Raw genomic sequence first — 12376 nt, 5'->3', positions numbered from 1 at the left:
TCAAACATAAATTTATTCCGATTTGTCAATTTTTATATTTGAGAAAAACTCAGCAATAAAAGTGTTTATGTCTTGCACGTGTTTTTGGACATTTGCAAGATTTTTATACAGGTAGATCAAATCTACAAGATATGAATGAATTTAACCTTACACATACAACTTGCATATTCCTTCCTTTTAGGTATATAAAATTGTAAACATGATAGTAGGTACTTTAATGGAAAATATATACTTTTGTTATACGAAAGGTTACATACATTCATACATTGTGCAATTGATCTACCTGTTGAAAAATCTTGCAAATGGGTTGGAGAGTCTACATTTCTTTTAACCTATTTGTTTAACTTCAATTTAATTTAATTTCTTTAAAAATGCAACCCTTTGCTCTTTTTCTTCAATTTGTCAAATACCATTTTATTCAACTTTGAACTTTCGTTCAAAGTTAGTGATGACAAATTGTAACGAGCAAAGATGATCAATTCGCGCCTCTCTTGTGACATCTAGGCTTGCTCGCTACTTTTTAACTTACTTGTTATTCGGATTTTCGTCCAACAACATCATCTTCACAACACCCATTGTTAAAAAAGGTAAAGTTATATTAGTTTTTCGACTGATATAATATTCAATAAAACCGCCAATTTTTATTATATAAAAATTTTAATTATTTGTGTTTTATTTTCCTTTTTTCATTTTCGCTGCTCCGCAACATTTTTGGTCTCTTCGAGCCGAGATACGTGCTTCCAGGAACAAAAAAAACTAATCTGCTTCTTCTTTCCCTTTTTAAAAAAGGTTTGACTTCGTCAAAAAACAGCAGTTACCAGTGCCTACCATCCTATACTCGCAGCCTATCCATTAATTTATTAACATAAATTCATCACTACATCACTAAAAAGGTACGTACCGTCCATTTAGTGAGCATAAGCCGCGAGTGTTTCGTTTTGAAATAAAAATAATCTTACAAAAACAACGAACAAAGTGCTTAACTACGGTCGTTTTTACAAGTGTCCGTCCGTTGGTAATTCGTTTTGTATGATTTCCAACAGTGCCGGTTTCTCATTGTGTGTAATATTCTCTTCAAGAATATTACACTCATGATACATTTACATTCTTTCTCTCTTCTTTATGATATACGCGTAATCTGTCGTAAGTGTGGTGCAAATAAATAAGCAGTGATCCGTGATTTTCATTGTCATTGTGATTTGTGCTTTTTTGTTTATTACCACAAAACAGAGAAGAAATAACAACAACAACAATACGACATATTAGTGCTGTATGCTTGTGGTTGAGTAACTTTACAATAGGTAGTCAGTAACCACCCACACAGTGTAATAGGTCCGTTCGCTCAAAAAAGTGAAAATTGTTTGTTAGGTCTGTTCGGGCCAAAATTAAAAAATATATTTTTTCAAAAATTTTAATTTTTTCTTAAAAGTTTTAACGGTTCTGTTGGAAATTAACTATTTCGTTATTGGATGCACCCTATATTCGGTCGTTTCGATATTTAATAATAATTTTCGTTATTATTATATAGTATAAAAATATAAATTAAATATTTTTATTTTTTTAAATATTTATTTGAATTTTTTGTCCTTTTTGGAAAAAATAATTATTGTTTTGAACTGTAGCGTGCATCTTACAGTCCGTGCACCCTACAGTCAGTAATAAATATTCTACATATTTGGATTTAAATTATTTCTTTTCGGAAATAATTTTGTTGTGTATATTTCGATACACAAATCAAATTCTCTGTATTTTTCGATACACTGAAACGCCTAACGAAACAAAGTTTGTCAAATTTGCAAATACTTCTTCAAGTTTTTGGTATTTTTTTAATACTCATAAAAAGAGTGTATTATTCGATACATCTTTTCGATTTTCATTACCGAGAAAATTTATTTACATTTTCTCATCACTTTTTTTAAATTTAAAAAAAAAAAAGTTTCTTTATCTAGTTGGGTGTTGTATTTGTTAGCATTCACTAACAGATAAAAGCATTTTCGTGCTGTTTCAATATAAATTTGAACAATTTCACTCAATTTTCGTTGAGTTTTAACAATTTAAAGTTTGTTTACACTGATATTTTCAGATTTGCGATTTTTAAATTCAGTTCTTGTTCTCTTTGGCTGGATTCATACAGCTTTCTAATTCACAATGCCACTATCTCCACTTGATTTCTTTATCAGAGCAACTGATGCTCTGGTAAAATTTGAAGCCAACTTTACTTCTCTTCGAGAGGAAGAGTTGGACATATATTCCCTTGATGTTCAGGCCGCTGAGGCAAGGGAATTGTGGAGTAAAGTGAAGGAAATGTTTGACCAATGTCTTTGCTTCAATAAATCGTAAATTGGACCAATTACGTACCTTACAAAAAAATTCTAATCCTTCGTTGGTCCAAAGTTTGAATAGTACCCAGCAGTCTCAACGCTCGAATTCACATGTTTCACATGTAACTAGCACTCCAAGAGTTGTTTCTCCTCCTCTTTCAGAAATGTTACCTCTGTCTGGTGTTTCGCGCCATACAGAACCGCCAGTTGAAGTTTTCGCTTCAAATGACAATGTAATGCATAGTCTGAATCTACCGCCATGCGATATAGATGTTTTCAATGGCGATTTCCTTTCCTGGCCTACCTTTAGGGATCTGTTTTCTGCAGTATACATCAACAACAGTCGACTTAGTAACATTGAAAAATTATGTTATTTACTTAAGAAAACCAGTGGGGAAGCTAAAGACATCATTTCAAAGTTTCCGCTGACACACAAAAGTTTCGCTTTAGCGTGGCAGGCCTTAAAGGAGACATATGTCAATGTCCGAATCTTGGTTAACAACCAATTGAAATTGCTCTTTGATCTTCCAGTTCTTTATAATGAGTCCAGTGCTGGTTTGAAAAATCTACAACGAGCAATCAATGGATGTATTTCGGCTATGGCGATCTATGACGTTTCTACGAATGACTGGGATCCCATATTAGTCTTCATATGCATTCAAAGATTGCCTAAGCACACGGTCTCGCTATGGGAACAGACAGTCAAAGACAAGTCGGCTTTGTCTGATTGGAAGGATTTGGATCGTTTTCTTACGGAAAGGATCCAGACCCTTATTTGTCTCCGAGACATTCGAGGTATTGACTCATCAAAAAAGGTTGAGAAAAAGGTGCGGACTCACCTAACAAAGTCCGTTCCTTCTGTGTCTTCTAGCGCTTCTTCCTTTAAATCTTGCGTTCTCTGTCCTAAATTGGTTCATCCATTGCGTTTTTGTCCTGAGTTCAAAAAATTATCCATAGAAGGTCGTTTTTCAGTGCTCAAACGCTTCAATTGTTGTCTGAACTGTCTGACGGTTGGTCATGAAGTTAAAAAATGTGTAAGTAAACACAATTGTGGGAAATGCAATAAGCGACATCACACACTTTTACATCGTGAGATGTCAAATCACGCAAATTCTACACCAGCAGCGACTCCGTCGCCAATAACTTCTAACCAATCCATCAATGCGAATCCAAATATTCCCTCGACTTCGTCAGGTATATCCCACTCTGTCAATAGGCAAGTGTATCATATTTCGCAAAACAAAAATATTGTTTTGGGTACTGCAATGGTGAATCTAATTCACCAAGGCATCACATACCCTGCTCGTGCCCTAATCGACCCAGCTTCTGAAGCGTCTTTCATCACTGAAAATTTGCAACGTCGTCTTGGTATTTCTACTACGTCGACCCAAGCTACGATTTCTGGCGTTAATCAAAGTGTTTCCACTACATCCAGAAAATTGTGCTCATTATGCATAGGTTCTCCTATCGACTCATCAATTTTCTTTGAAATCCCGGCTCTAGTGGTTCCCGCTATTTCTGGTAATTTACTCTCCATTTCAATAGGTGGTGACATAATTTCCCGTTTGCCAAATATTCGTTTGGCAGATAGAAACTTCTGCGATTCTAGACCAGTTGACCTTCTACTAGGCGCTGATCTATATCCTAGAATCCTTTTACAGGGAATTCAATCGAACATCTTAGGTTCTTTAATGGCACAGAGAACTGTTTTCGGCTGGATCATTACTGGTCCCATTCCCAATTCTACAATTACAGTTTTAACAACCACTATCAACTTTCCGGAAGAAGATCTTAACAAGACTCTTCTTCGATTCTGGGAATTGGAAGAACCTCCAAAACGCGCTATCTTGTCTCCTTCGGACAAATTCTGTGAGGAAAATTTCAAAAAGACGACTCGGCGGGACGCAGAAGGCAGATATATTGTCACATTTCCTATCATTCCTGAATTCGAAGGCCAACTTGGTCATTCTAGGACCAATTGCTTACGACAATTCTTTCGAAATGAGGCTTCACTCCTAAGAAAACCGCAAATTAAAACAATTTACGATGGGGTGGTCCGGGAATATTTAGAATTAGACCACATGAGACTGGTTTGGACTTCGTCAGCAAGCTCTACAGTTTGCTATCTTCCTCACCATCCGGTTATTAATCCGGATAAACAAACAACAAAATTGAGATTGGTTTTTCAATGCCTCGAACAAGACTTCCAACGGGAATAGTCTTAACGATATTCTCTATGTCGGCCCAACTCTTCAGTTGGACCTAGTCCTTCTTATTCTAAGATGGAGACTTTTCCAATTTGTATTCAATTGCGACATAACGCAAATGTACAGGCAAATTCGGGTCGATTCTGCTCATACGGCTCTCCAACGAATTTTATTTCGGGATTCTCCCAACAAACCGGTTCAAGACTTTGAACTTCAAACGGTAACCTTCGGAGTAAACTGTGCTCCTTATCTTGCGATTCGGACTTTACTTCAATTGGCCGATGATACAGAAAATGAATTTCCGCTAGCTGCACATATCCTTCGGAAGTGCATGACGTCTTGGCCGGTTATCACGATTTGGAGACAGCGCAAAAATCAAGAGACCAACTCATTGGTGATCTTTCTTCCGCGAAGTTTGAACTTCGTAAATGGACAGCCAATAATCGAGAAATTTTAGATTGTCTTCCCTTAGATCACCTACATGATGCTAAGCTTCTCACTTTCGTGGAAGCTAGTAGTTCAAAACCGCTGGGCATTCGCTGGAATGCACAGTTGGACCATTTCTATTTCAGTGTTAACCCTCTGGAACACCGGTCCAAATATACTAAACGGGAAGTTTTGTCAACCATCGCCAGGCTCTTCGATCCAGTAGGATGGTTAGGACCAGTAATTGTTGTAGCAAAAATCATCATGCAGCGTATTTGGCTAGACAAAATTGGGAATGGGTACATTCGCTTCCGTCTTCGACAGAACGCGAATGGGAAAAATTTGTGATTTCTTATCAGGGTGTTAATTCCATATCCAATCCTCGTTGGGTCCAATATTCACCTCTTTGTCATGTCGAACTTCATGTCTTTTCCGATGCCTCGGAAAAGGCATACGCGGGGGTAGCGTACATTCGTGTCGTTGCTTCAAATGGGGAAATTTTCACAAATTTGCTGACTTGCAAAACAAAAGTAGCTCCGCTTAAGTCCATTTCCCTACCTCGTTTAGAATTATGCGGTGCTGTATTATTATTAGCATCAGAACTTGTCAAGGGTATTTTGAGTGAAATTGGCATATCTTTTAATAATATCTTTTGTTGGACCGATTCTACGATCGTCCTTTCTTGGCTTCAAAAAACTCCATCTACATGGTCTACTTTCGTTGCCAATAGGGTATGTCGCATTCAAGAGAATGTTGGGCAAAATAAATGGTTTCATGTTCGATCTGAGGACAATCCTGCTGATTTAGGTAGTAGGGGGCTTTCTCCTTCGGAGTTGGCCTCTTCTCAAATTTGGTGGCACGGTCCTCATTGGCTAAGCCTTAATAGTTCTAACTGGGAAATTCAAAATGTTTCTGTTGACACTGAGGTCGAACTTCGTCCTGTTAAAAGTCATGTCACTTTTATCAAAACTATGATGATGTTTTAAATAGATTTTCTTCCATAGATAGAGCATTTCGCGCCATTGCATATATCTTTCGATTTTTCCACAATACGCATTCTTTTCATAGAGGTAAACATCATTATGAGAGTTCCGCTCCTAACAATTCAGAGATCCTAGCCGTAAAATTACGTCTTGCTACGCTTGCTCAAAAGGCATACTATTCAGAGGAATATTATGCCTTACTTCATAAACGACCACTTAATCCTAAAAGTGCTATTTTATCTCTAAATCCATTTCTGGACAAAGAAGGGGTAATGAGATTGAATGGACGCCTATCGCAGTCTCCGACTCTCTCCTATTCTGAACGGCATCCTATTCTCTTACCTTATCATATTAAATTCGCAAGACTGTTGTTGGAACAAATTCATGTAGATTCGCTTCATGGAGGAAACCAATTAATGCTCCGTATGCTTCGCATGGAGTACTGGATTCCTCGCGCTACTTCTCTGATTAGGTCAACCATAAGGCATTGCAAATTGTGCGTTTTAGCAAAGAAACGTACTTGTACCCAAATTATGGCATCTCTGCCTCCAGAAAGAACGGTTTTGGTTAGGCCTTTCACCTCTACAGGTATCGATTTCGCTGGCCCATTCGACATTAAATCCTTTACAGGTAGATGTTGTAAAATTACAAAGGGGTATGTATGTGTCTTCGTGTGCTTTTCTACGAAAGCAATACATTTAGAAGTAGCCTCGGATTTATCTACCACTACCTTCCTGGCTGCATTTAATAGATTTATATCTCGTCGTGGATGTCCAAAGACTATCTTCTCCGACAATGGCACTAACTTCGTTGGTGCATCTCGAGAGATAGAACGGGAATTTAAGCAAGCATTAAATGAAATTCGTGATAAACTCCGATCAAAGTTTTCCTATCAAGAGCTTTCATGGAGATTTAACCCAGCTGGAGCTCCACATATGGGTGGTCTTTGGGAAGCTGCGGTTAAAAGCTTTAAAACTCATTTTAGGAAAATGGCTAAAAATTTCAAATATACGTTTGAAGAATTTTCTACATTGCTCACAAGAATTGAGGCGTGCTTAAATTCTCGTCCACTCTGTCCCATGACTGATAGTCATGTATTAATGAATCTCCATTGGATATCGTTAATCGGTATAGAAAATTAAAAGCGCTCTCACAACAATTCTGCCTTCGGTGGAAAGAAGAATACTTAAAGAGCCTCCACCATCGTTACAAGTGGAAATTTCCGCAACGCGATATTCAACCGGATGATTTAGTTGTCCTTCGACAGGAACATTTACCTCCCACAGCGTGGAAATTAGGTCGCGTTGTCCAAGTTTATCCGGGAATTGACGGTCACGTTCGCGTCGCTGATATAAAAACGGAAAACGGTATCGTAAGACGACCTGTAGTTAAGCTGGTCATTTTGACCGACGACGATTAAAATGTTCGCCTCTCTACCATGCCATCTCCACTTTTTTCACAGATGGAAAATTTGAGTCAAATGGCCGCTTCCCTTCCTTATTACGATGAGGACATCCCAATGTCGGATGAAGAGAGAGGTGTCGAGGATGCCATTATTCCTCTGGGCTCCCAAGACTCCGACATACGCGGGGTCAGCAATGCTGCCGCTCCTCTACGGGAACCTGCACCGGCACTGCCAGCCAATTCGAACGGCTCTACGGCAGATCAAACAGGCTCCGCTTCTCCTCTACGGGAGAATTGCACGGCAGAGCCTGCACCAAATCCGGGATCTTCGTCCCAAACGGCAGGAGATACCCCTCAGGTGCTCCTGGCCTCAACTAGTGGCCTTTCGACCACATGCGCAGACACCGCTGCTCCTCTGCGGGAGATTGCACCAGCGAGGTCTGCATCTCCTCAAGGCTCTGCCTGGACCGTTGGCACGGCGTCTCCTCTACGGGAGCTTGCACCCGTCGTCCACGAACTTTCAACGACAGATGTGGCTACCAAAGGCGGAGTGGTTGCTCCTCTACGGGAGACTAAAACTTCCACTCCCGCCGAAACTCCTCAAGGCAAATGCACAGTGGCCAGATCCATTCGACAACAGGGACCTAAATGTGTTTTGTGCACACAGAGGCACGTCCTTCGGGAATGTCCCGAATTTCTTAAATTGACCTGCGAAAAAAGGATTCGATTTGTGGTTCAGGAGCATTTCTGCTCCAATTGTTTAGGCAGGTCACATACCCTCCGAAAATGTTTGAGTCCACATCGTTGTCAGAAGTGTAAAGGCGACCACCATACACTTCTTCACCTCGGCAAAAAGCCCCTATCCAAGGGAAATGTCCGACCTTCGGGTAAAAAAGATTCCACGTCTCGTCCATCCACCTCGTCGCATATACCCACTTCGAAAAAGTCCGTTCCAAAGAAGTCCTCTAAACCGAGATTGTCCGCTCCTCCTTGTCCGGTCTCGTCCAAGCCGTCGAGCTTTGTTGTTCCGACTATACAGTTAATATTATCCTTCCGGATAGAAAAGTACCAGTCAGAGCGCTGTTGGACCCCTGTGCTGGACATAGCCGTATATGCTCAACGCTGGCTAGTAAGCTTCAGCTCAATTCTCTAACCGTTGGCCAAGAGCTTTATTTCCAACTTACTTTGCAATCATTTCATGATTCGTCCCAACTTCTGCGCGTTTCCGCCAGAAGTATGTCCTTGAGGCATGTGGTCACGCCGTCGCAATCAGCCCCCGACTATTTCAAGGACCATTATGCCGGGATGCAATTGGCAGATCCCGAATTCCATAAGTCCGCTCACGTGGAGCTCATTCTTGGGCCTGATGTGTACCTGAAGGTAATAAAGTCACAGACTTATTCGAGTCCCGGGTTCCCCTGGGCTCAATTAACCATTTTTGGTTGGGTGATATCGGGTCCTTGTCCACTGTAGGATCGCCAGAGATGATCAGCCAACATCTGTCTCTATCGCCAAGCTGATTTTTGGAGGCAATCTTCTATTGTATCGATGGTTATACGACCATCAATTGTTTTTTGAAAAAATTAAAAAAAAAAATATATATATATATACATAATAAAATGAATTTTTTATGCTCAAAATTGACGGTTACGCCTCTTATTTATTATAATTGTATTTCCCATTTATTATAAGTTAAGATTTGTTTTGTTGTAACATCGCTCGATGTATCAAGGGTGGCGGTAATGTTTAACTTCAATTTAATTTAATTTCTTTAGAAATGCAACCCTTTGCTCTTTTTCTTCAATTTGTCAAATACCATTTTATTCAACTTTGAACTTTCGTTCAAAGTTAGTGATGACAAATTGTAACGAGCAAAGATGATCAATTCGCGCCTCTCTTGTGACATCTAGGCTTGCTCGCTACTTTTTAACTTACTTGTTATTCGGATTTTCGTCCAACGACATCATCTTCACAACACCCATTGTTAAAAAAGGTAAAGTTATATTAGTTTTTCGACTAATATAATATTCAATAAAACCGCCAATTTTTATTATTTAAAAATTTTAATTATTTGTGTTTTATTTTCCTTTTTTCATTTTCGCTGCTCCGCAACACTATTTCTTATAGGCATTACGGTTTTCGACTTTATAGTAAAAGTATTTGCATATTTAACATCAACATAGTTCGTGTGATATACAAAATAATTGCTCGAAAAAGAATCGTTGTGAAAATATATTAATATACTCAATAAAATTGTTTCCGTAAAAAATCTCTTTTTTTTTTGAGGATAAAATTTTTACGGAACCTTTAGACAACGAACCAATTAAAATGGAATGTATCATTACGACATTATGTTGAAACATGTTTCGAAATAATTAAGGGTAATTCAAAAATATATCCGCCGTTTTTATTACGCTTGGATATATGCCACTTCACCAATATTATTGCCAGATGGAAATGTTATTCGAAACACCGAGGTGGCGTTCGCGCTCTGTATATAAGAGAAATGTGTATCATGAGAAAGCAAGAGTCTTTGCGGATATGCACAATGTATATGTTGCAATTCTGGCATTATGCCTGCACAAAAATGGTAACAAAGGAAGTCCAGCATTTCAAGCAAAGGAGTTCCTTCGATCGAAAATCAAAGGCATACCAACCGAAGTAGCTACCAATATAATTGGCGAAGACAATTTGGGCAATGTTGATGATGACAAAGAAATTGACATTGAATTTGAGGAGCGAACGAAATCGCCGAATCTATATAATTACATTGCACAAACCTATGCAGAAATTGAAGAAAAGGCCACAAAGGAAACAACGGATATCGATGATGATATCAATGGGTACATGTTGCCCGAATTCGCAAAAAAATTAAAAAACCTAATGCCATACTTTCCAATATTCACGGAAACAATGCGAAGTGTTAGAAAACGCGGTAACGTAAATGCAACATCGGCTAGAGTGGAGTCATATTTTAACGACTTGAAGCACCGATAGTTTCAAAATATTGGTCTGCCTCTTCGTGCTGATAAATTTATAGCAAAACACTTGAAAGAAATAGAAAAAACTCTTAAAGAAGCTGCATGTAGAAGTATGGCTAGAAGAAAAGAGGCGCGGATTGTAGAACAGGATATCCCCATACCAACGATTGCCATTTCCACACCCAAAGATTACGTCTCATCATACTGGAGTCGTATGTCATCATCGGAAGAAAGTGGAACAATTTCTCCAAAAAAAGATCCAGAACTTACTTTCGAAATGACTTGGCGTGGTATAAAAACGAACAAATTTAAGTTCCACATTACCGGAAACATCGTCATCATCGCAATCAAATAGTCCTATTAACATCAAAACGAAAGGCATCATCGTCCGATAGCGATTTACCAGAAGTATCACTCTTCAAGAAACAGAAAAAACGTGTCTCTAAAACTTCTAAACAAAAATCCCAAGGTACGGAGAAATTTTCCCACAAGTTGAATCCAGCATTACAAAGCGAGGAACGTGGCTACCTGTCATTCCAAATGGATCAATTTGTTCCAACGTAAAATTAAACGACAGAAGCATATCGCTCTCAAACACATGTGATTTTAATAGCATACTATAAATCTTCTCCATGTGCGTTGCAAACAATCAATATTATGACGGCATTATATCAAATTTCGATAATCCATTTATACAGTGCATGAGAATATTTCTAAAAGAGAGACTTTGTGCTAATTTTTTTACGAAAATGGTCGAAATTCTACGATCTCTAAGATATACTTAGACAACAACATCGGAGTATGCGAACGATTATGTAATATTTCCCAAGTCAATTCAGTTTGCAATGTAACAGATTTGGCGCTGGAAATTTTTGCCGAAGTCCCAAGTTACACTCTAAAATACAGCTGCAATGAGAACAATTTATCGACAATAAATGCATCAATATTGGCCCGAATACATCTACAAAAAATTGTTGGTAGTGGACTTAGTTCTCTGATAGATGCTTTAGATTTCCGAAACGACTTTAGAAAGGAATGCTGTGGCCGGAGCAAGATATCAACGCAGAGCTACAATCCACATCTTCCGATAAGTTTAATTACTGGTTTGTACAGAGTAACACCTATATCCGACATCTCAGACACCGTCATAGTTCCTGGAGGACCGGCGTACAAGATGGCTGGATTCGTCGCTTATTACGGAGATTATGAAAATACATCAATCGGTCATTATACAGCATTCGTTAAGGTTTGATGTCAATGGATAACATACGATAATACTTCCACAAACAAATCTTCAGAAAGAGTAGACGAAAGCACAACGGTTGATCCACAACTACCATTTTACACGAAAATTGATGAAAGTAAATGTTGAACATTTAATAAAATAATTTATATTAACAAAAATGGTTGTTGGCATATTCATTTATAATAGAATTTTATTATATAAACGTATATAGATATAATGTATATCTATATCTATAAATGAGGAAAATGTTTGTGTGTTTGCTTGTTCGTTATTTGTGGACTCGGAAACCGCTGCCCAGATTTTTCTGAAAATTTCCAAGTATGCTAAAAGTAACATAGGATATATACATTTTTGAAATTCCACTTGGAACAAGAGACAAAGAATCAGAATCGGAGGTACCCGATCGATTACAGATATAGTCTCCAAATTTAGAATGAGTGACGGGATTTGATCAGAAAATATATTTGCCAAATTATATTGAAATCGGTTCAGATTCGGATATAGTTCCATTATATATATTTTCGGCCGATTTCATGTATTTGATGCATTACGCCACATTTCAATGAAATTTGCAATATGTGATGGAATTGATCTAAACAAGAAAACAAGCAGTAAGTTCGGCAGGGCCGAACTTTGAATACCCTCCCTCAAAAAAATAAAATCCATTAAAAATTCTGCTAAAATCTTTTAAATCCCTAATATGAAAAGGTAGTAAGGCCGATATATGGGGGGATATACAATATTGTGGACCTATATAGACAAATCTACGTCTAGGGGTAAAGTACTTACTAGGAACTCCCTGTGTGTA

The sequence above is a fragment of the Musca domestica genome, unplaced genomic scaffold (genome assembly GCF_030504385.1).
Source record: "Musca domestica strain aabys unplaced genomic scaffold, Musca_domestica.polishedcontigs.V.1.1 28, whole genome shotgun sequence".
In the NCBI taxonomy this organism is placed as follows: domain Eukaryota; kingdom Metazoa; phylum Arthropoda; class Insecta; order Diptera; family Muscidae; genus Musca; species Musca domestica.
This window is presented reverse-complemented; position numbering follows the sequence as displayed.